At 41.6% G+C, this 23,192-nt stretch overlaps 1 protein-coding gene and 2 long non-coding RNA genes across 4 annotated transcripts in view; 1 reads left to right on the plus strand and 2 right to left on the minus strand.

Annotated features, from left to right (window-relative positions):
- Window positions 1–6,094: 6,094 nt before the first annotated feature.
- Window positions 6,095–12,298, minus strand: LOC310898874. The gene is made up of 3 exons (XR_014583815.1): window positions 11,421–12,298; window positions 11,130–11,303; window positions 6,095–7,716 (listed from the first exon to the last, which is right to left on the minus strand). It is a non-coding gene; the product is annotated as an uncharacterized lncRNA (long non-coding RNA).
- Window positions 12,299–18,106: 5,808 nt separating this feature from the next.
- LOC310898876 lies at window positions 18,107–23,135 on the minus strand. The gene is made up of 2 exons (XR_014583816.1): window positions 22,997–23,135; window positions 18,107–22,330 (listed from the first exon to the last, which is right to left on the minus strand). It is a non-coding gene; the product is annotated as an uncharacterized lncRNA (long non-coding RNA).
- Window positions 23,023–23,192, plus strand: part of KIAA0232 — a 67,664-nt gene continuing 67,494 nt past the window's right edge. For both annotated transcript variants that reach the window (XM_083834467.1, XM_083834470.1), the window contains exon 1: window positions 23,023–23,159. The gene's annotated coding sequence lies outside the window, so the exon portion shown is untranslated. The remainder of the gene's footprint in view (window positions 23,160–23,192) is intronic.

Consider the following 23,192-nt stretch of genomic DNA (forward strand, 5'->3'; position numbering starts at 1 on the left):
CTGTACACATGCACATCAGCTCAAGCAAATTTAGCCATGGACACATCCTGACTCCGTTTCTCCTAACAAACATCTCACTGCCCCTCTCACCAACACATACCAGCACCTTTCCTGCGGAACAGTGACTACCACTGCTGCTTCTGCAAGTGATGTATGCATGCGTGCACCCCGAAGCAAAGAACTGAGGAAGCTGCAAGCCAAACCAAATGGCACAAACCCTGGGTTTTGCAGGAATATGGTGAGACTGGAACAAAATAATTCACAGTTAACAAACCAATTTTCCATGGGAGCAAAAGGCCTTGCCACAGCCACACTAGAAACTTTTATTCTTTCTAAGAAATTCATTGCCACCTGAGTCATGCAATTACTAGAGCTATTGTCCCACAAGCTGCGGAGACAATCAAGTCTGGTTCATATAGATTTGGTTATATAGTCTGGTTCATATAGATTTTGGTAGTCTGGTTTCATATAGATTTGTGCCCTGCATCCTTATATGTGTATTCCCCTTTTCCCCTCTACCAGACCTCCTCACCCCCATGTCTTCTCCGAGCTCCCTCTCGTCACCTAGGCTTTCTCCAAGATGCACACACCTTTGTCCCACATGTGGTAACTCCCAGCTTGAGCAACAGGTGGTATAGCCGTGTCTGGTTCTGAAATATATGTATTTAAATATATGTCTGGTTTGTGTACTCGTACTGGGTTGGCTGCCCACAGCACACATAACAATTTGCTAGCAGCAGATCAGATACTGCTGAGCACACAGTCAAAACTTTCTCCTAGTGGATGCCCTTCTCCCACAAGCCTTACAGGAATTTGTTGTGAGACTTTCACCTTCCTGGCTAATTTCAATCAAATCTGATAAACGCGTCCAGAAAATTACTGGTGTGAGTGACAAGAGAGGTGAACAAGCAGACAGAAGGATCCTTACAAAACCAGAACAAAAATAAATGTATCCAGGGACTGCTCAGCTTAAAAAACATATACCCACTCATACACAAATTTCCAAAAGGAAATTTTCAAAAGAGTGCAGGGACACCAGGTGCCAGGCTTGGCTCTGGACACTTCACTGCTTTGAGATCCCCTTGAAAATGCCTGGTTGTACAGGAGGGCAGTGAGAGAAAACTGCATGCAATGTGCTACAGATGTTTTTTACAGCTCACTTAGAGAGTGTGAATTATAAAGAAAACAGTTATTCTTTTTACATGTTGTAAAAGGGGAGCATTAGAGACAAATGAAATATTAAGAATCAAGTAGTATTGTTATATTGAACAATCTTTTACAGTGCCTAAATCTGTCCTGCACTCTCTTTTGCACCAAGACCAGTCTAGCAGCGTAAGGCCCAAAATGCATTTCCCATGAAGTCCAGAGGAAAATCCTTACATCACACCCAATGTAAATGTGAACACTGGGGTAATCTGCTGTCCTAGATATTTTCAGGCACAATGTCTCATTTACACAAAGTTACCTGTCAGTGTCTTGAGGCTGAACCGCCAGCAGTGGCATATCCACTGGAGCTGATTAGTTTAATATGTTTTTTTTTTTTAATATGATAATGCAAATTCTATCCTGATATCATGAATAAAAGGCTATTAATAAGTTCAAAACTCCCTATTTAGAAGTACAAAGTTATCTTACTCCCCAAACTAATATGCGCTAATAGTATTTGGATGGTTCCTAAGTGCGTCTACAACAAGATAGAACGATGTAGAAAAGTTTCCAGCACTGTTCATTGATGTATTAGGATGTGATTTAGAAGAAATAAATTGCTGTAAAAAGCATGTAGTGGAGAGACAGAGCTGCAAGGAAAGGTGTCAGACAGCCCCCAGCTGGGTGACACTTTCTTTGGGTACCCACCAGTATCGCCTTGAGATTACAGCCTTTCCTCCCAGATTAAAGATGGACTGATGGGCTGTCAGATTAGCCCTACCCCTGAGCAGATTTGCCTTTCCCTTTTATCTCCCAGCTTTCACTGCCTGCTGCCTTTCTCCACCTGTTTACGTGAACTATCAAAGCATACTTTTGGGATGAGCAGAGAACCCCATCCCAGTGCAGCATGGACAGATTTGCGGAAGAATCTAATCTTGGTTTTGGTCAGCCTTTTGATGAACCAAGAAGACAAAGCCCATTAGTGTGTGCAGCGAGTCCAGCAGCTCTCCTGGATGTCTCCTGCGGCCAGAGCTGGAGCCGAGCCCAACCTCAGCGGAGTTTATCAGCTCGGGATCTGCTAGCGACAGGTCCTGGCCCCAACTTCTGCTGCGCGAGGCATTGCAGAATCTCAGTGTCACCCGAAGGCACCAGGGACCTGCAGCACAGTTCCCTTCTGCTGCACGCCGCCGCGACCGGAGCCTCCAAACAAATTACTATGTCTACATATCACCGCAATCAGAAATAGTAGCTTCAGTCCGGAATCGGTATGAGCATGGTGCTGCACCCAGATTAATGACCGCACGCACTCTTGGCAGGGTCAGTGAGCCGGGACAGGCTGCTAGGTCAATTCAGTTCCAGAGCCGGCTTGTTTTCTAGTTCCAGAGCGACCTCGTTTGCCTCTCATTGGGGTCTCTTCACGTGTTGTCACACCACATCTTGAGACCTCACAGCATCTGTGCCACTTCTGAAATGCGACGTAGCCATTTCGTTCCCGTAAGCCCTGTCGGGCCCAGCAGAGCTGTACATAAATCTGTTTTAGGTGTCTGAGCACTACTGGACTTCTCAGGTGGATTGGGAACTCTGCCTACGCAGCACTTTAATGCCAACCTGAGACTGGCTGATTACTATTTATTTCATGCAAAACCCAGCCTGACATATCGCTACATCCATCACAATAGTAAACCAACTTGCAATATAGAATACAGGAGTTAAATGAAAATACTACTGATCACCCTTTCTGCTGCTTTGCAGGAAGAGGGGACGGGTAGGATGGATACCTAAAAGTCTGGAAATCCACTGGAAAATATAAATTCAGTGGCAAGCCTTGAGAACTGCTTGCATTTATTTAAAGGAAAAAAAAAAAAGCCAGGAGAAAACATACTTTACCATTACCCACTGTACCTGCAACAATCTGAATTACTGTACCATAGCCATACTTTAGTATTACCCAGTCATCAAGGTTGAAATACCCTGTCATTGCTATAATTCTCCAAGAAGCAATTGTACTACTAAAGGTATTACGAAAAAAAAAAAAGAGACAATTTTCTGATTAGTATGAATGATGCAGCAGGACAAAGTTTATATCATTTTATTCAGTATCTTTGAGGAACAGACAGAACCAAATTTCTGAAAAATAGCCTATTTCATCCCTCAGAAAATTGAGCCTGTAATTATATTCTAGATCTTGATACAGACAGTATTTATATCATTGCTATGCACTTGTTCTTTATAGGTATGTTAACGTGCCATTTTTTAAGTTTACCTAATTTTTATGTATAGATGATTCATTTTTTAGCAGCAGTAAAGGAACCTTGAAAACTTTAATCTTTTTTCCACACATTTTTTTGCAAAAATCCAGGCACAGCTTCCCATAGACGAGCTCATAACGGAGCATTTGCAGCCTCTGTATTTACAGAAGGCCACCTGACATGACACAAAGCAGCCAGCGAAAGCTGAATTCTTCCTCAGCGGAGCAAAGGGGTGAAGAAATACTGAAAACGTGATCCCATGAGGGATAACTTGGCCAGACTGCACATGCAGCAGCTCCCGGCAGTGTGAGCAGGGTTTGGTAGGGCTCACGGGGGAGGCAAGCAGGTGGGGAGCTGCGATTAGCCGGGGCCTCAGCGGGGACGGACGGGGTTATCGGCGGCGGGATGCCTGCCAGGTCACGTGCAGATATTTCTGTGAAGCGGGCGATCGGCAGGAGTTTAGCAATAATAAAACGGGATAAAGCGTGTTTGCGTAAACACGGAAAGGAGGCAGGCTCACACCGCAAAAACAGCTGCAAAAACTGTTGGCGTTTTGGGGTCGGCCGCTTTCAGGTTTAACTGTAAAGATATTTAGTTCTTTGTAGGGTATTTAAACTGGAAACAGTGTTTGCAAATAGAAATTAAAAGTGGAAAAAAGAAAAGGTATTTTCAAGGGCATACAGTGTTTGGGAATTTGCTTTTGCAAAACATGGTAAAAACAGGGAATTAGGGCGGGGGGGAAGGAAGTGATCTTTTTTTATCTATCTGCCTTGTTTTCCCACAGAGTGATCGGTGAGGCCAAGAGGCTTGTTTCAAGTTGTACAAATCTCCGGTTTAAGGAAGTACACGAATATCGCAGTGGAAGTTTCAGAATTAGAAGCTGGTCTCTTTCAGACCCAGATGCTGTACGGAGAAGCCAGAAGAGAAATCTTGAGCCGGGCTGGCAGCTCCAAGATTTTCTCCGTAGCTGCAGAGCCCTGCTCACCTTAAACTCGTCGTGGGGTGGTTATTTTCCTCTGCGGCTGTAACGCTGCTGCACGGTGATAACTCAGGATGAAAGTGCGTGGGGCTCCTCTGGGTGCTTTCATCTCCGCTCCCATGCTGGGCTGATCTTTCAGACCGAGCCACACCAGCTGCACTGCTGGGGCTCCGGGTAGCTATATGGCATGTATTTTATTATTATTTTTTTTTAGAAACAAGAGTTTTCTCTCTGTCTGCATTACAATATCTCTCTATTTCACGCTATGTTGATTCACGCCTTCTTTTTTTGCTTATAAAAAGGTTTCCCTTTTTAATGCCTTAATTCCTGTTCGAGTTGTAGGGATTTGCCAAAAGATAAAAAAAAAAAAGTGCGTAGGCACCTAAATGTTCAACATAGCTCCGTGTCTATTATGAGATGCCTTCGGCCTCCCTCATGTACTCTTGCAGGGATCAGGAAGCTCGTGCTCGCAGATCCCTCGCAGGACTAGGACCACACATCATGAGCTAAGAGCAGCTCTCCATGCTCAGCCGTCTTTGGCTTTGGCATGTTGCATATGACAAGGCCAGCTGTACTTGTAGGGCTCTGGATGTCTAATCGACTAGAAAGAGCAAGCAGCTATCTCTGGTGTCCTCCCCCGTCCCCCAGCAGAGCACATTTTTCTAGGGTCACTGATACCCTCGCAGCCGGCAGCTGATTTATGACCGGTGCCTTTCAGAGCCACCGCGCTGCACATCATTAGTGGGGTAGCAATAGCAGCACGGGCTGAGAACATTTGCAGGGGATCTTTCTGCAAATGCCATCGGACAAAAAGTTGAGTTACTAATTTCCACCTGTTCAAGTACACTAAGCAATTAGCAGCACTGCTTTGGGAATTAACTTCTGCATACCCTGCCGGAGGGGTTGGTGTCCTCGCTTTGCAAGAGGTGCTCACGGCCGAGCTGCAGCGCAGGCTGAACCTGCAGACCCCTGCCATTTGCTGCAGAACGGTCTGCATGTGGCAGCAGGGTGCCTCCTATTAACTGAACTGTTTGCAGATGAGTGTTTTTAAGCTCTGGACGTGATTCGTTTGATGCAAGGCAATATACCAAGGTGAAAAGCCACCGTGCAGGTCCATCCCTGTGACCGCAGCGCCGTGCTCCGCAGCAGCACGCAGCGGCTGCGTGGGCTTTTTGTGCCCAGGATTAGCGGGGATTGGGAATGATGCAGAAGCAGCGTGCTGAGTCTCGGGGGGGAAATTGCTTTGCAGGGCAATTTCTCTGGGAAGATTCAAAACTGGTGATGATTTCCAAGTACAAACAAACATGTTAATATCCTATATTCAGAATTTGTTTAATCTCCTGCTTATTTTTTTGCAGCAAGTGGTGCAACTCAGAGTTTGTAGTGCTGATGAGCTGACTGCTGCATTTCATGTCACAAAGGTTTGCCTGCAAGTGACACAACTATCAGAAAACTTGAGAGAAGTGAATGCAAATAAGTTTGTTAAACTTTGACAGCAAATGAGAAAAAAAAAAGAGAACTTGTTTTCAGTCAGAGACATCTGTGTCATGCCCTGCTTCCCATATCAGGAAAGGCAATGAAGCGTTTCTGCTTATGCCAAACTTATTCTTGTAGCTGTGGACACAATTAGTTTCAAATACACATTATCTTTAAAAATCTTTACCTCCTAACTTCATATTGAACTTTGATGGAGAAAAAAAAAAAAAAAAAAAGGGTCCATGCTCAGTTAGATGGATTCCCACCTCTATGTTCATGCTTTTTTTTTTTCCCTAATGTTTGTTGGGGCCTTTTTAAGGATACTGTACTAAGATACTGTACTAAGGAAAGTGAAACTTTTTTTTTTTTAATTTTCTGCAAATGCTTCCCCATGTAAAAGCAGCATGCTTCTTTTCCTAATCATCTTTGACCCTCTGTCCCTTCGGTCCACTTCTTAGCCATAGCGTTCATGCATCATAAAAGCCACAGCTCTCTTTTCCATAGGTTTCTAATAATTACCTCTTGTTTCTACAGCCTTGCTCCTATTCCCTTTAAGAGAATTGCCAGCCCTCTACAAACTGCATAATGAATAATAATGAACTATTTTATTGCACACTTAGCTGTAAGCACACTTGTTAATTATCCAAGTTGCATTGTGAATGAAGATTTACACTTAACCTTGCTTCAGAGATGTAGGTGCATTAAGAATATTTGTAATATCTGTGGCAGACAGAAATGTCTCCAAGTTTCTGTAACAAAGGAGAAAATCACGTCTTGATTTGCTCTTCAGCAGTCTCAATAATACATCTGTGGAATAAAAGTATTTTTTTTTCTTAGCTGAAAGACAGAGCTACATAGTTCACTGTGGCAAGCTAATATATTTATGGTCCAAAGGGCTCTCCTCACCCCCAGACTTGAGGCTTACAGAGGAATCCAAGGTATGTAATGATGATGTGAACATGATACACTTTACTGTAACCTGTGCTGCAGGCAGCTGTTAATGCCAGTCTAACTTCTGCAGTATGCAGCCAAAGGAAAGCTGTCTGCAGCATATGTATAGCTTCAGTCTGCAGCATACTTACTGTGAAGTCAATGGCATGCTGAAGTGGATGCCGCAGAAGCAGAGAGCCATTTGTTAAAATTCAAGTCTCAGATGTTAATATATATTTGGGATAATTTCTCTGCCTGTGAAAGAAATTCATTTCCTCCCTGCTAAATTACTACTGCAGTAGCATCTACAGTGTCGTACAAGGTCTCAGAGACTCATTGTGCTAAACGCTGGGGAAACACAGGGAAAGATCGGCAGGCTCCAAAGAAATAAAAGTCAAAGGTGGCAAAAAGGTCAAAATACATAAAGGAGAAGACAAGAAGTACAGTGGGAAGGGAAAGAGAGAGAAACACTGACCTTAACACAACTGCTGAGTGGGTCAATAACAGAAGGATTTGCATTCAGTCTGTTGGCTCCTCGTCTAATCTCCTATTGTACGCTGCTGCCTCTGACAATCTTGGCCAGGAGAGAGATGCCTTGCTACTTCAGCACTGCCCCAATATAATCTCTTTCTAAGTCGCTCTTGCTATAGAGACCCTTAAATTTTCAGCCCCAGTTTATGCAAGGTCTGTGCTGCTTTGTGAACAGGGTGGTCATTATATTTTTCACCAAGTGTAAATACTTTCAGTGGCATGTAGGTCAATAATATCTCACTCCCTGCTTAGTTTATGAACATCCAACACTTACACAAATCATCTAGATCCAAAAATGCGCACAGTAAATTTCTCTGCAGCATCTCAGTTAGTGGTTCTGGTCCTGAAGAACCAGGGAAGGCAATGAGTCCTGTTGCTCTTACTTGGATTCTTGCTCTCATTGATCTACAAAAACAGACACAATTAATTTTTAAGTTCAGACCTTTAACATGGTGAGTAGTGTGAAAGGATTGTTTGGTTTTACTTAAATGAAACACTCATCTAAATACCACCTCATAGGATGTTTGCTTTTGTGCAGCAATATGTTGTTGACTCATCTGTGCCTTTCTTCTTCTATAATCTTCAAATACTTTTTTACTGAAGTGCTGCTAGTAAGCAGTTCCCATTTTTAAATTATTAATGTTACTTTATTAACATTAAATGATGTTTATTGGTAGTATATCTCAGCAGTGAAAACACCAAGTGAAGTACTAACCTCATCATATATACATACAGTTTCTCCCTGTACTCTTATTTATGTGCATACATTAATGAGAGCAATGGCAACATGTATTGATTGTACTGTGGATTTTGATTTTCATTATTACATTTTGTAAATAAAGACACAATTAGGTTCATGTAATTTCCAGCTGCTGTAGGATAACTCTACCTTCTCTGCAACATTTTCTAGAAAATTTCGAGAAAGCTGTGACTCTGTTTTTAATCACACTGCCGAAATGTAAAATTGTGTTCATAACCCAGGTGCTGCACACCAAGTACATCTTCAGCGTGGAGGTCTCAACACATTTTTGGAATGTATGGGCATCACCCATGCTTACAGAGAGGTGGAGCTCAGGTATGGTCCCAGCTATCACATGTGTCTGAATTTCTCACCTACACAGCCAGCCATCAGGTGCCTGACTGAATTCGCAGGTGCACACTGAGGCTTAGTGGATGACAGAAGGTAAGAAGGAGATGCAAGATTTGCAGCAGATCAATTTGGACAGCATAGACCATTTGTCTTCCTGGAGCTCCTTGGAAAGGGCTCGAGATACCTTCAAGGGCATTTCCTCTTACAAGGAGGAAGCTGAGCACCTTTGTGGCTAAATTTTGTAGTGATCTATAACAGTTTAAGCATTAGGGGGAAACATTAAGAGCCAAAGTCCTGTCATTGATTTTTGGCAGATGGGAGCACTCAACAAACCACACAGATTTTGTAGTAACAGACAAAACTGATTCTTTGGATTTAGCGCTGCACAGAAGTATTAAAAGGGTATAGAGAAAGGAAAAAATAACAGCAAGACAACAGGGCAAAACCAGAACAGGCCACATGTTAAGAAAAGAGGAGGAAAAAAAAAATATCAAAAAAAAAATTAGTGGCCTTTTTTCTTTCCACAAAAGCCTGATTTTCTACTTGATTTTTTTCCATTTTACCTTAGCCTTTGACGTCAGTGAATGGTATCTGTTCATTCTAGCAATCAATCCAACCTCCAGTTTCCAGATCCCACTATTCGACAAGATTTTGGAACAATGTCATTTGATTATTTGCACTTTTATATCTGATTATTTGCACATTCCTATTGACGTATTTGCCTGTGCGATATTCTGACTACTATATCCATCGCGAAACACCGTGATACACCTTGTAGTAAGTGCAACAGTGGGTTTTGCTTGCCTGAGCTTTTTAAAAATTGAAATGCAGTGCACTTCCAAAAGAGGAGCTAACCTGCATGTAGAGAATCATGAGACTAGTTTAGCATCCTGCAAACATGTTTGGAGAGACAAAATTAAACATTTAAGCATGCTGATTAAGGCATTGATTCTGCAAATACTTACTACCAGACATAATCCCTTTGAAATCAGGGGGACTATTCATGGTCATAAAAGCTGTGCCTGTGAGTAAACATTTGCCTGGCTGAGCCCTTGAAAGCAATTGCAGACAATGCTTTTCTTCTAGATGGACAGTGCTTACTTGCCAGCAGTCCATAGCTCTGAAATTATGTATATTGTAATTGTGGCTGTGTGGTGAGGTGAGGAGCGCCTCATCACCCTGCGAGAGGCCTACAGGAAATGCCTAGACGTGCTGTTGTAATTAGACACATATCATTACTATTTATTAAAACACAACTAGTTACACTGGTTGTGCATATTCTGTAGGCAGACCTTTTGAAAAAGGGAGCAATCTAGCCTTGGCTGTGCAATATAGGCCTCGTTTACGATAGAAAGTTGTGCTGACCTGACTATATTTCTACAGTTAAAGCTGTACTTCTCCAATTTAGGTGGCACTGTGTCATTACATGTTCTCCTATGAAGAAAGGCTGAGAGAGCTGGGGATGTTCAGCCTGAGGAAGAGAAGGCTCTGGGGTGACCTTATTGCAGCTTTTCAGTACTTAAAGGGGACTTATAAAAAAGATGGAGAGCAACTTTTTGCTCAGGCAGACAGTGGCAGGACAAAGGGGAATGGTTTTAAACTAAGAGGGGAGATTTAGATTAGAATTTAGGAGAAAATTTTTCACTCAGAGGGTGGTGAGGCACTGTAACACGTTGCCCAGAGAAACTGTGGGTGCCCCATCCCTGGAGGTGTTCAAGGCCAGGCTGGATGGGGCCCTGGGCAGCCTGGTCTGGTGGGAGGTGTCCCTGCCCATGGCAGGGGGTTGGAACTGGGTGGTCTTTAATGTCCCTTCCAACCCGAGCTGTTCTATAGTTCTATGATTCCATGACCGTAGCTCATATTTTCCTTAGCAGAAGGAAAAACAGTGACAGTGTAAAACACCTTCATACCAGTATAACCACACATCAATTTAAACAGTACAATTAAATGGGTTGTAAAAGCTTACTCAGCTCAGATAGTTAAATTGCTACATGACTTATGAAGAGATCAGATTCCCCGTTCCACAAATAAATGATAATAAGTGAATCTTACCCCTCTCACACACAGGAAAGAGGAGGAGAAAAGAGAAGCGAACATGTCCCTTGTTTAAGATAGAGCCTTTCATGTCTGAGCATCTTGTGACTTAACCAGCATTTGCAGCTCAGTGAAATGCAATGTATTCGTCTGGCTGCTGCCTGTGAAAGTGCTTGAATCAGTCTCAACTGATTCTTTGAACAGGCACAAAGAGGGAATCACAAAGACTGCAGGGAGAGAAGCTGCTCATTTAAAGGAAACAGGGAAAGGTCACAGAGGGATAAATGTTCCTGCCAGCACTAATTTTACTACAATGCTCCACTTTCTCATCTTGAAAATTGAAGGGATTTTTTCCTTGTTCTTCCAGTCTGAGAAAGCAAGGGGATATACACATATACAAAGGAGAAACACACTGCATGACGGTGAAAGGTGATGCACACTGTCTACAGAAGGTTTTTGTCTGCTCATGGTGACCAGTGAGCACCCGGGTGCCGGCAGACAAGGCCGCAGGACTAGGCCGAGGAGGCATGGGCGCTGCCTCCGGCCTGCTCCGAGGCCTCCAGGAAACCACCTTATCTCTCTGCGCCTCTTTCTTCCTCCATAAAATGAGAGAAGGCCAATTTGTAGAGCACACTGGGGAGTAACATGACAAAGTGTTACATATTAGCTGGGGAATTGCTATTAGCTCCAATACCTTTTCCTTTGCTTGTGCAATAGCCACCATTAAAGGAAGAAGCTGCAGCTCTGATTGTTAGGTAATTTGCTAATTTTGGCTCCAAATCAGAATCTGGATTTCAGATGAAGTTCAAAGCTCCAAATTCTTGAATGCAATTTTTCAGTTTGAGGTATTAATTTCTGTAAAAAGTCCCTGTAAAAGAAAACACAAATTTTCATACAGATTACCTCAATCAAACACACTTTTTTTTTTCCAATTTACTCTCTCAAATACCCAAATGGACACAATTGATCTGCTTGGCAGAATTACCTCTTTTTGAAGTTTCCCCTCCTCATGTGTTTATAGAGTGATGGCTGCGAGTAACTCCATTACCAGTTGCGACCAGTAATTCCATTAGGCTGAATCATCGAGTAACCTTGTTTCTGACACTGTAACCAGGTGTGTCCTGTGAAGCAGTGAACTGAATGCATCATGCACTGCCTGGCAGCTGGGAAGGACATACAGCACGCTTGGAAACAAGAAAACAGTACACAGACGTGGGATCTAATAAACTGAGCCAAGATTTGGAGCCCATTGTTCCTTGCTGTCCCTTAGTAGTAAATTTACTACAGTTAAACTGAAAAAAAAAAAAAAAGAGTTTTTATTTGGATAATTATCTGGCATGTGGCACATCTTTATGTAAATCTCAGATACAGAAAAAAAAATCATATGTGAAGATATTTTCAGGATTGGAATTGTGAGGTGTTCCCATAAGTAAGTTCCAGGCAGCCTGTTCTGCCACTGCAAGATCACATTTGGGCTCAGTCACACTGCTTTGGTTCTGTAAGGGGTCAAATGTAAGCAGCACTAAACTGGAACAAAGGAAACAAAAGCTAGTCCTATTTTTTTGCATGGTATGTGTGGGTGACTAGCTACACTTGCTTACTTGGAATTGCCTCTATTTCGCTTTTACAATTGCCTCTGTTTTATATATACTGGCTAAAGTTGCACATATTAGTAATACTTTCTTAATATTTGAAATGTTTATAATCTATTTTTATTGGAATAGCACAGAGAAGAATCTAAAGGATGCATGTGTTTTTGTTTTTGGTTTTCAAGTTATTTAAAGTATTTCATAATGGACTGATCCTTTCCTTTTTCATATTTCCCATACTCTTGGTATATGTAAGAAATTCTCTTAAATGGCACCGAATCTTTGAATTGTATTAATGCATTATTTTCTATAAAGTAGAAACTCCCTTAGGTATGGAAAATGTTCATTCTGCAAGTCCAGGTAAATCCTTCCAATATTTAAGGTATAGTCTTGAATACTGATAACCATGCTCCATTGGCTTTATCAGTATCAGTTCTACTAAGCTGTTTGCCAGGATGCATGTCATTAAATACATGAATAGCTTTTGTTTTATTAATTGGCTTTTGGATATCATCCCAGTGTCTACTGGCCATTCCAAATCATGTTTGCTGTAGAGAATAGGTTTGAATTAATTCTCCAAATTCAATGACTTCTAAGTTCAGATGCAGGCTCTGATGTACTCCTTTCTCTCTTTTACAGATTTCCTACCTGTATCCCTTAATCTTGTCCTGTGCTATTACTGAAAACCTTATGCAAATTATGAACTCCTTTTAAAGAGCTCTAATTTTGTCCAGATTTATATGAAAATGACATTTTCAACATGTGTGTATGGATGACAAGAGCAGACCAAAATCTTAACTGTCTGTGTTCCTCCTTCTCAATTAGCTATAAATTGTTTATTTTTACCGGCCCGTGTTCAAGAAACCGCTTTAACCTGTGATTAAATCCCAGAGAAATCAAGGATATCTCAGCACATGTTTAAGTCTCAGTATACACTTCAGTTTTTAAAAGAGCAGCTTAACAGCATGTACTCCTGAAGGAATATTTATCATTGTAAACCAGTATTTCACTATGACTGGGACACAATCTTCAGACATTTTAAACCGGTATTTCAATATTACTGGGGCACAGTCTTCAGACAATCCACCAAAAGAGATCTAAGAGATGATGAGATGCTGAAAAATGTATTAAATGACACAGAGACAACTTAAATATTCAACTTCTGTGAGGTCTGACATATTAAATTTAGTAGCTCCACCCTTTTCATACCCTGCAGGTGACTCTCTGCATTATCTTAGTGCTCCACAACCCACACTCCCTTATCATTCACCTTCAAGAATTCAGTCAATCTCTTGAAACACACATGGAAATGATGTACATGTATACTGAGAAATGCCCAGACATACCATTCAACGCTCCTATCTGAAATACCAGCATAATTTCTAGACATGTATGTATACTAACATATTAATGTACATTTATGTATATATGCTTTTATTTTTATGGACCTTGCAACAAACTTTGCAACCAGTATTTTCTTCTTCCCAGGGGAGTAAGGGATTTTTTTATATTAACCGTAGATTCGTCTCAGTATAGTTTCACCTCTAACATTTTGCTGTATTGAAAATGTGCTGTATCACTGTTATTCTGTGCTTTCTAGAAGTCCACAACCTAAATGGCAGAATTCTGGAGGTGGGAAACATATATATGCTATAGGCTCAGAAAGAGCTTGTATGGTCCTTCCCCCAAGAGCCCTTCCCGGCATTGAGACTTACAGTGTATGTTCTCTACTGCAAAACTAAATGCAGACCACATTTTTCACTTATCTTCAGAGCAAGTTTTTCAGTGAAAGTTTTTCAATACAATATAAGCATTCTGTTATGACTTCTTGTGGACTCCCTTACATTGTAGCATACACATTGGGGTTTTTTTTCCATTATATGTTGGAAAAAGGACTGAAAGCAAAACAACCCTTACGCAGGAAGAAAACAGCATTTACAGCTGTATGTGGTAAAACTTTCCCAACTAGATAACTTAAATTATGAAGCTTACTTCTTTTGTTGGCATTATGTTCATCTCTTCCTGAGACATTTAGCCACTGCAAACAGTAACTGATACTGTCTGCAAATATGATACACTACCGTGGGTGTTGTGCAAGCCAAATACAGCCCACAGGACAATTCCTCTCGTACCATCATTACCATCTTGTACAAGCTTGGAGTGGAGATGAAAGGAAATGACTAATTCAGAAGGTGCATGAATCTCAGCAGAAGTTGCTGCTTCCACATGAAGGAGTGGTTTGCCATCACTTGGCAAGCAGAGACTGGTGTACGTATTTGTCCTCCAGCATTAAAAAAGTGGAGAATGCAGGTGCATGAACCTTCGATGAACCCTCCCAGCTCCTTCTGAGGACGGGTTGCTGCTGCAATAGTATTAGCACAAGAGCTTGTCTGTAGAGACAAGCTGAGCTCACTCCGTTGTCGTGAGTTCAGGAACATGTTGGTACAGCCCTCTCTGTTCAGCCCTGAGGAGACTGAGAGCCTGGCGAGACCGGCAGAGACACAGAGCCTCTACTCAATGGAGCAGTCCCACACTGCCCACTGTGCCTATGATGAAGTACACTTGACAGGTGATGAATCACGGTAACCTCCCTAGCTGCCGTAATGTTTCCATTGCAGTTGTATCTACATCCCTATTTATTGTGATGTTTTATCTTGCAGGTTTTAAATATGATGTATTAAAACACAGTGCAGTGTAATCCAAATGCAATGAGGCAAGTAACTGTAACAGCCAAAATTAGGATACAAAGAACAATGTATTTCAAATTAAGTGGGAACAAGATTACTTGTTAGCTGAAAATAATGAGCACCTTCAGTGCCTTATGTGCATGCAAATGATAGGTGTGCCAAAGGAATATAATATCAGCTGACATTACAAAACCTACCACCACAGAAAATAAGAGAAGTGCATTGGAGAACATAATCATTACAGAATTAAAAAGAAATTCCTCCAAAATCAACATGACAAGCAAAGAAGTATGCTGATTTAACCTGCCACTGCACAAACTGAAGGCCTAGCTACCCTCTATGAGACATGTCAAGTGGACACCTGAAATGGGATGGTGAGCCAGAAAAAAGCGTGCAGATAGAATGTTCTCTGCATTTATGGGTAAAAATATAAATAAATAAAATAAATGTAACAAATCATGGAAGTTTGTTATCATTTCATGTAACTAGAGCAAGCAGAATATTTGCAATCACGCACTCAACATCTGAGAACAATCACAGAAAAACCTAAGCACTGGTCTTGACTTTGGATGAGACCGCTAACACGGGTGAAATCAGGCAGTTGTTAAATTTCAGCTTAGCTATTGCTAATTTAATTAGCTATATGTATATTAGGTTTTCTTTGTAAAACCAGTGGGACAGTTCTTTCTGTCAGTAGCTCATATAAGTTTTCAAAACTCCCTTGCCACAAGTAATGACAAGCAGTGACTGTCTAGAAAAGTCAGTTAATGAGTATGCTGAAAAGAAATCAGAGCTGAATGTCTTATATCACTGCACGGTAAGCTATTAGACAATGCTAAATCTAAGAAACAAGGAACATGAAGACTACTATTATATGGTTAACCTCATTCACAGAAGAAATAGTGCACATAGGCACAGCAAATCTATCAAATATCTTAAAGAGGTGAATCCGAACTATGGGAATTTACCCCCTCACTCAAAAAGCTGAGTGACTGTGTTCAGGGAAGCTGCCTTCCACACTTTTCCAAATGTGCATGTCTTTAAAAAGAAAGGGCAAATAACACATTTCAGTTATAACAGCCTATCTCTGCTCAGTGGTCTTCCTACTAGCTCTTTCCTACTAGCTCTGGTCTGCATGGTGCCTAAATCCAAGAGAGCTAGTCAGATCTCCTATTATCCGAGGAAGAGCTTAAATCTTACTAAAATTTCCACATTGGACTGCAAAATCTTCTACAGAGACTCTCAGATACTTAGACGTATCCCAAAATGAACTCTTAAAGTTGTAATTGAGAAAGAAGTGTCTAAACTCATCCCCAGAGAGCCCATTCCCACAAACAGCACTGAGTTTAGCTCAAAATCCATTTAGTGCTCCCAGTTGACATTAGCAGTCTTATCCTGCCTGTGGAGAGAGCTCTTCCAGAAGACTGCTCTCACCAGCAGCTGAGAGAATAGCTTAGGATGAGGTCCACATCTGCCCTCCTGGTAACTCGCAGTAATTCATGAGCTAGGGATAATATTTACATTTTCCATTATGGACTTGAATAAACTGGAAATAGAACTTGCATCCCAAACTTCTCATTTCAAAGGAGTATTTTCAGCAGCAGGAGATAGGGAGTTTGGGTCTGTTTTGATATTCTTTGACATTCTACTTACTCCTAAAAACTTCTTGGTGGCCAAAGACGCTTCTGGCAAGGCCAAATCTGCTAACTCTTCAGATGATTTCAATACCATTTTCCATTGATGAGCTCCAAGTTGATCTCCACTTCAGTATAGGGGACTCCTGAATCAGCTGGTGGTCCAATGCACTTGTGGCAGAGATGCCAGTGCCTCGTACAGGTGCACTGAATTCCTTTTTACAAGGGCTTACAGTTTTTCATTGACTGTGAAAGAAATCTTGCCATAGTATTTTTGGCACTGCGGTGTTTCATGTCCAGATACAGAAATAACTTTTATGCACAACAGTGATGCATGGGCTTTTCAGCTTTTTTCTTAAGGAAGGATTTCATTTCCTCCCTGAAAAAAACGTTGCAGTGAAGTACCGTTCACTGTGCAGAAGCACATGCCTCTGTGAAAGTATGCTCCCAGAAAGAAAAATCTCAAAAACCAAAATATTGCAACAAGCCAAGAAGCGATACTCTTGACTGTCAATTCATATTCACCCCTCTGAATATCGACACTGACATTTAGGGAGAAAATACTTGTAAGAAGCAGTTCTCTTATTTAATGATACTGCATTCATTATACCCCTTCGATAAATAAAATCTAAGTGATCCCTCTCACAGGAGTATATTCCTATCTGTGATCTGTAGTTCTGTCCCAAATCTGGCATCTAATATTCTCCTCTGGTACCCCTCCACTGCATTAGCTTGGACTACAGTGCCTCCTCCTTGTGCTACCTGATCAGGGTATGTTCCTGGTTTAGCTCTATCCGGACCTACAGTCAGCCTCAAAGAAAAAAAAAATAAAAATAAAATGTTCCTGTATTAGGTGAAAAGACTGACGCCTTCCCTATGCCTGGGGAGGCTGGCTGGTTCTAGACATTTAACCATTCCTTTATTTCACAACCTCTTCAACTGCCAAAATGTGTATTGTTGTTGTTTTCACATCAAGACAGAATTTTCAATCAGCCAGTTAAAGCTATGCCTGCTTTTTGTCCCTCGGGAGTGGGTATTAAAATAGTATCAAACTCAAAAGACACACCAATTTCAACATCAAATCCAGAAAGCAGCAGTTTTCGTCTCAACAGAGAGACCTTTCTTGGGAGAAAACACTTTTATAATGTAAATACCAGATCCAAAATAGCCTTGGAAAGTCAGATAGTTTTGCTCCTTTTAACAAGTGCCATCAAGTAAATCTTCAAATGAGCCTCTAAATATAATTCAGTTAGAATTACAAAGCAAATTATCACAAAAGATATTTTAGAGGGGTATCAGTGTGGTTGAAAAGTATCAAAACATTAGTTACTTCTTGACAGAAAAACATCCTTTCCTTCGCTCCTGCTGCTCAATTCTTTCTGTTTCAGCCTGACAGCCCTGCAGTCAATCACACAAGCTGGAAAACTCCCCTTGGTGTAGTTACAGTATTGGAAAATCAGGTATTAGATCTCAGCAGGTATTTTGAAATGTTTTTTCCAAGATTAAAATAGTAAATGATTTTTGGTTGGGATTCACTACCCCTTTTTAAAATACTGCTTTTGTCAAAATTGACTTTTTTTTCCCTATTCTATACGAACTCTTTGTAACGGCTGCTGGCATCAATCAGCCACTCTTAATGCTTCTCCAACATATGTGAAATTAGTTATTTTAATGGCAGCACTTTTCAGATTATCAGTCACATCTATGACCATTCTCCCTCCTGCTTCTGCACAGATAAAACAGTTAGCTCAAAGAAAGAAATACACAGAAAAAGCATAAGTTTATTACAGCCTATAAATCATGCATACAGATTCACTTATCTGCCACGGATTTCAAAACATGGATTTCATTTTTTAAAAGTATCTGAAAACAAGCAGTATTTTTGTTTTGCAGTTTTTCTACCATAGGATCAGATAAAAAAGCTTTTTTTTTTTTTTGATCAGCTAAAACATAATGTCAAAGTACCACAACAATAAGCCTTTAACAGACAAAGGATCTTTGCTTTTACCAGGGTATGTGACAGAATACCATGTTAAGAAAATACGTGTTTTGGATAAAACGAATATCATCTTCGGTGCTTTAAGAACTTGATATATTTTCATGTGTTTATTTCACTTTTAATTTCATGTAAATCATTAATAGAGACTGAATAACTCTCTTAGTATAGTTGTCTTTTTAAAGTCTTCATTCGAAAATGTATGGCCAGATCGGCAGCTAGTATAATGCAACCAACTCTATTCTCAGCATTTTCACTGACTGAAAATATGGCCAATATATGAAAAAAATGCTTGGCGGAATTACTGGGGAACAATAATTATATTTCTGACGAGTAAGGCAAGGATTGGATGCTGATGCTGCAGGCTACTCAAGGATGGTTAATTGTATTCATGAACTATTTGTAAGACAGCAAGCTGCCAAAACCTCAGACATTTCCAACATGGTAATTCTGGAATGCTGTAGTAAATAGGAAAAAACAGATGTCATAATGTGTTTCATCTAGTTTAAAACTTAACATGTAATTAACTTAATGGCTTGACAATAGCTGATGTAGCAACAAATATAATGCAATTGAATTAGTACCTCATTACGACTTCATGTTTTTCTACATACGCATTACAAAAAAAAAAGATCAGATTTTGAGACATTGGTATATTTTATAGTGACTGTCCTTGAAATGCAATCACATGTAATACTTGCTTTGTATTTCACCACTTGTGGAAATTGTTTCACTTTTATAACACTGTACTTTCTGTACCATTTTCATTACATCCCTAGTGAAAGCTGATCCTTGGTTTAATTGTTTCAAATGCTTATATCTAGGCACTTGGACTTTTACACTCATTATGTGGTATAAAGGTTTCATTTTCTTTATCTTTTGTACTGCTTGGCTGTTTGTCCAAAGTGTAGGCGATTATCACAGTGCTTTCACAACTGTTCTTACAGTAGACTTCAGGTGGTCTGTTTTAGGTGCAAAGCAGCATGTTGTGACAGAGGCCTGTGCATGTATTATTTTGGACTTCCCAAAGGCTTCTCAAGGTATTATTAGGGTTTCCCACCTGCTAGTGCTGCAGGATGAAAAACGGCAAGTGTACACCAAGGCAGGATGTTTAAAAAAAAAAAAAAAGTAAGAAAGAAGGAAAGAAATACCAACACCAAACCCAGACTTTCTTTTTTATTACAGAACCCAACCTAATTGCCTACCCTGCAATTTCTGAGGCAGTTTCCTATGGGCAGTTTTTGTTCAGAAAAAGTAAAAGTACATTTTGAGGTTAGAGCAATGTAGTCAAATTAAATAGGAAAAAAAATAACAACTTTGAACTATGAAGTTGATTTTTCAAGTGACTCACCTGAAACCTGTTACAGCAAAGTCTAGAAGGAAAAAGGTCTAACTGGCCTAATACAGATCCTACTGAAATTTAGCACTACTTTCCATTCATGTAGATGAGGTCCTTAATGCTAGTAAGAAAGTGAGCTTGGTTCCAATGGCCCTCTGCTGCTGCGGGTATCTACAGCTTGCTTATCCACCATGCAGTGAAAGAGGGGTCAGTAAAAAGGAATCTGAAACCTGATCTAGTGCTGAGGAATGCCTTTTGAATGTGTCATTTGTACCTAGTAATTACTTCTGGGAGGTGTGAACGTTTTGCATGAGTCTTCACTCAAAACCTGAAACTGACCGTGAAGAGTAGTAAAAAAGTTATGCAAGCCTTCATGCAATTAAGCAAAGTAATTTCAAAAAGATAATTATATACTTCTTAAGCTGTACATTATGATATCCAATAAAACGCGTCACGTATCTGTTGGACATTCCTTGTTTCACTTTACATTAAGGTCCATCCATTTTCTGGATTTTAAAGTTATCTACAAATTTCTGTATATATTTGGATTTAGATCTTGCAAACTTGGGTGATCTTTTTTGTTCTTAGACTACATTTATTCCCTTACGGACGTTGCTCTGTCTCCATTTCTAAAATGCTGAATGCGCAGACTGTTTCTATCAAGCATTTTATACGAACAGTTTATGAAGTGTGAACAATAGGGGACTGATTGGTTATCATGAATTTCAAAGTTAACAGATACAGAACCCCTGCTCAGGGAAAATCGGCTTTTTATTGCACCTAGCAGGAAATTTTAGAGAATATTATAAACTGACCAATTTCAAGGAAGTAAGATGTGTGTCTGATGGTAAAATGCTTACAAGCCACGATTATTGTAATGCTGAATTGCTGTGCAACTCCTCCTTTAGTATACTCCTGAACAGGAAAAAATACTACATGGTGAACCTTATATACATTTAAAAAAAAAATAAAAATTCATTGGAGACCCTTTCCAGCAGGGGTCAGAATGAAAAAGGGAAACAGTGGCACTTGCTGAGGCTGACGGCTAAAGGCAAAAATCTGTCAGTCATTCAGCCGGTTCAGCATTCTTTTCAGCACAAATCATTTCGTCTTGATTTTCCAAACACATGTTGTTACCTACAGTACACACCCAAGTAGTTAGTATAGATTGTCACAGAGGGGCAACACAAAACATTCCCTTAGAGAACTTCCACCTTTGATAGCAGTTCTGAAAGGAAAGGCCACTGACTGGAGTTAGCATGTTCTATCCTTACAGCTTTTCAGAGAAAAAGTTCATTAGCTGCTTCACATGCCAAGGGACCAGCTGTCCTTGGAGCAGGTCTGATTGACCAGGAGGACAAGTGGGAAATAAGCTCACAGCACTGCCAGGATGGCATATGGTCATGTACCAGCTGTTTCTGAAATGCTTGCCAAAGGGAGACCAGAATCTGGTTGGCTGTTAGGAAAATAAAAACCCACAAAAAACAACAACAAGAAAACAAACAAACAAACAAACAAATCCACTATCAGTATTCCTTAGATCTGACCACGAAGCCAGGACTTGATTTGAAATGTCACACAGCAACTACGTGAATATTCAGAATAACCTGCCATTTGTTTGCATGCTCTGGCTTCTTCCATTAGGAGGACCCTGATATTCGGAGCATCTGGCCCTTCCACGGAGCTTTTGGCAGAAGAAAACTATAGAAAGGGTTAAATAAGGGAAGTGGATTTGTACTAGTGATATACATTACTAATACACTGACAATACGTGCAGGAGACCACGTGGAGATTGATTTAAACCGGAGCCAATTTTTACTACAGACAAATCCCAGGTGTCCCACATTTTACTATGTTATTTCTACCTTCAAAAGGGGAATTCAGATTCTGAGCTCACAAACAAAAGATTTGATTTTGATTGGCGCGAGTCGTATTACATTGTTGGTGAAATGCTTTTGATAAACCAGTGGAGTGACTCAGCAGAAAACACCCAGCAGGATTTTTCCCCCAAGCTTTTCCGTTTTCAGTTTCAGCTTTTCTTAACAAGAAAATAACTTAAACAGTCACTAAATAGCTCAGAGAACGACTCTGCCCTTCCAGCACGGGGTTTAAAGTACTACTTTCTCTTTTGAGCTTTCCCATAATACTCGCTCGAGGTTCGGAGGGAACTGCACTGATCGGCTCCACGTTCATATGCCATCAATTACTGCCTCGGCAGCATTTAAGAGAACGTCAGTAGCTCATGTAGCCACATAATCCTGCCTATTTAACTTTAAAAAACTTAGGCTTACTTGGCTAGCCTAAGCCAAATTTACAACTAAATTAGGTGCTTGGTAAGGGACGTTTAAAAAAAGATGAAGCCTAGCTAAAAAAAAAAAAGGGGAAAACTAGAGTAATGCTGCTCTTGTGTCGCGAACAGAGGCTGGGAGGCAGCAGCTACTACCTTGGCCTGCATTCATGGTTTATGAGACATGGTTTTATGTACAGGCTTAACTCGTCGAAAGGCCTGCATCCGGGGCGCGGGCATCAATCTTTCAAAGGTGAGCTTGGTTCCAGTGGCTGAGGGAAGATTTTGTTCGCACAAGAGGCGCAGTGTTGGCCAATTTCGATGACATACCTCGCTGCGGATCTCTGAGAACCACACGTTCAGCTGTGAATAAAAGGAAAGCAAGCCTCCGGATTATGCACGGACAGAGGCCTTACTTTGACATCTTACGTAATATTGACTTTCCTCTGACCTGGACGTGCTCATACACCCGAGAAACGCACAGACCTAATGCGCACCCAAAAAGGGCGTTATTATTTTCCCAATTAACCCGCGTAACTAGCACTTGGGTGCGCCTTTTGTCATATTTTCGGTCCTGCGGTGGCCCATTTCTAACAACGTACTATACTAAAAACCCCCTCACTCCCCGGCGGCGCCTACAGCTCCGATCCGGGCGGCATTTTATGGCAGGGAACCGAAGTTTCACGGCTCCCTAACGAAACCCAGCCTCCAGCGGCACCCTCCCTCCCCGGGCGGGCTTCCCTTCAGCACCACCCTCACCCGCCAACCCCTCCCAGCGAGCCCTGTCACGACAAACTATCGCAATCCCCCGATTCCCTCCCCACCCCTCAGCGTCCCCACACAGCGCTCCCGCCACCCCCTTCCCCTCCGTCCCACCCCTACAGCCGCCCGTCGGCGGCGGGATCCGCGCCGCCCCGCGGGCGGAAGGATACAGGGAGGAGCCCGCGGCGCGGTCCGCCGGGGCGCTGCGGCTTGTTGCCTAGTGACGGAGCGGCCGCCCCCCCTCCCCCCCCCCCTCCCCGCCCGTACCGCCTCACGGGGCAGGGCCCGGCCCCGGCCCGCCCGCCTCGCTCGGGGACGGCAGCAGCGGGACGGAGCCCGCCGCCGCCTCCTCCTCCTCCTCCACCTCCTCCTTCTTCTTCTTCTCCGCCTGCCACAGGCCCCGGGGCCCCGCTCTGCGCCGCCACGGCAGGTAACGACCCGCTGAGGAGAGCAGGAGGGGAGC

Source organism: Anser anser (assembly GCF_964211835.1).
Source record: "Anser anser genome assembly, chromosome: 4".
NCBI lineage: Eukaryota > Metazoa > Chordata > Aves > Anseriformes > Anatidae > Anser > Anser anser.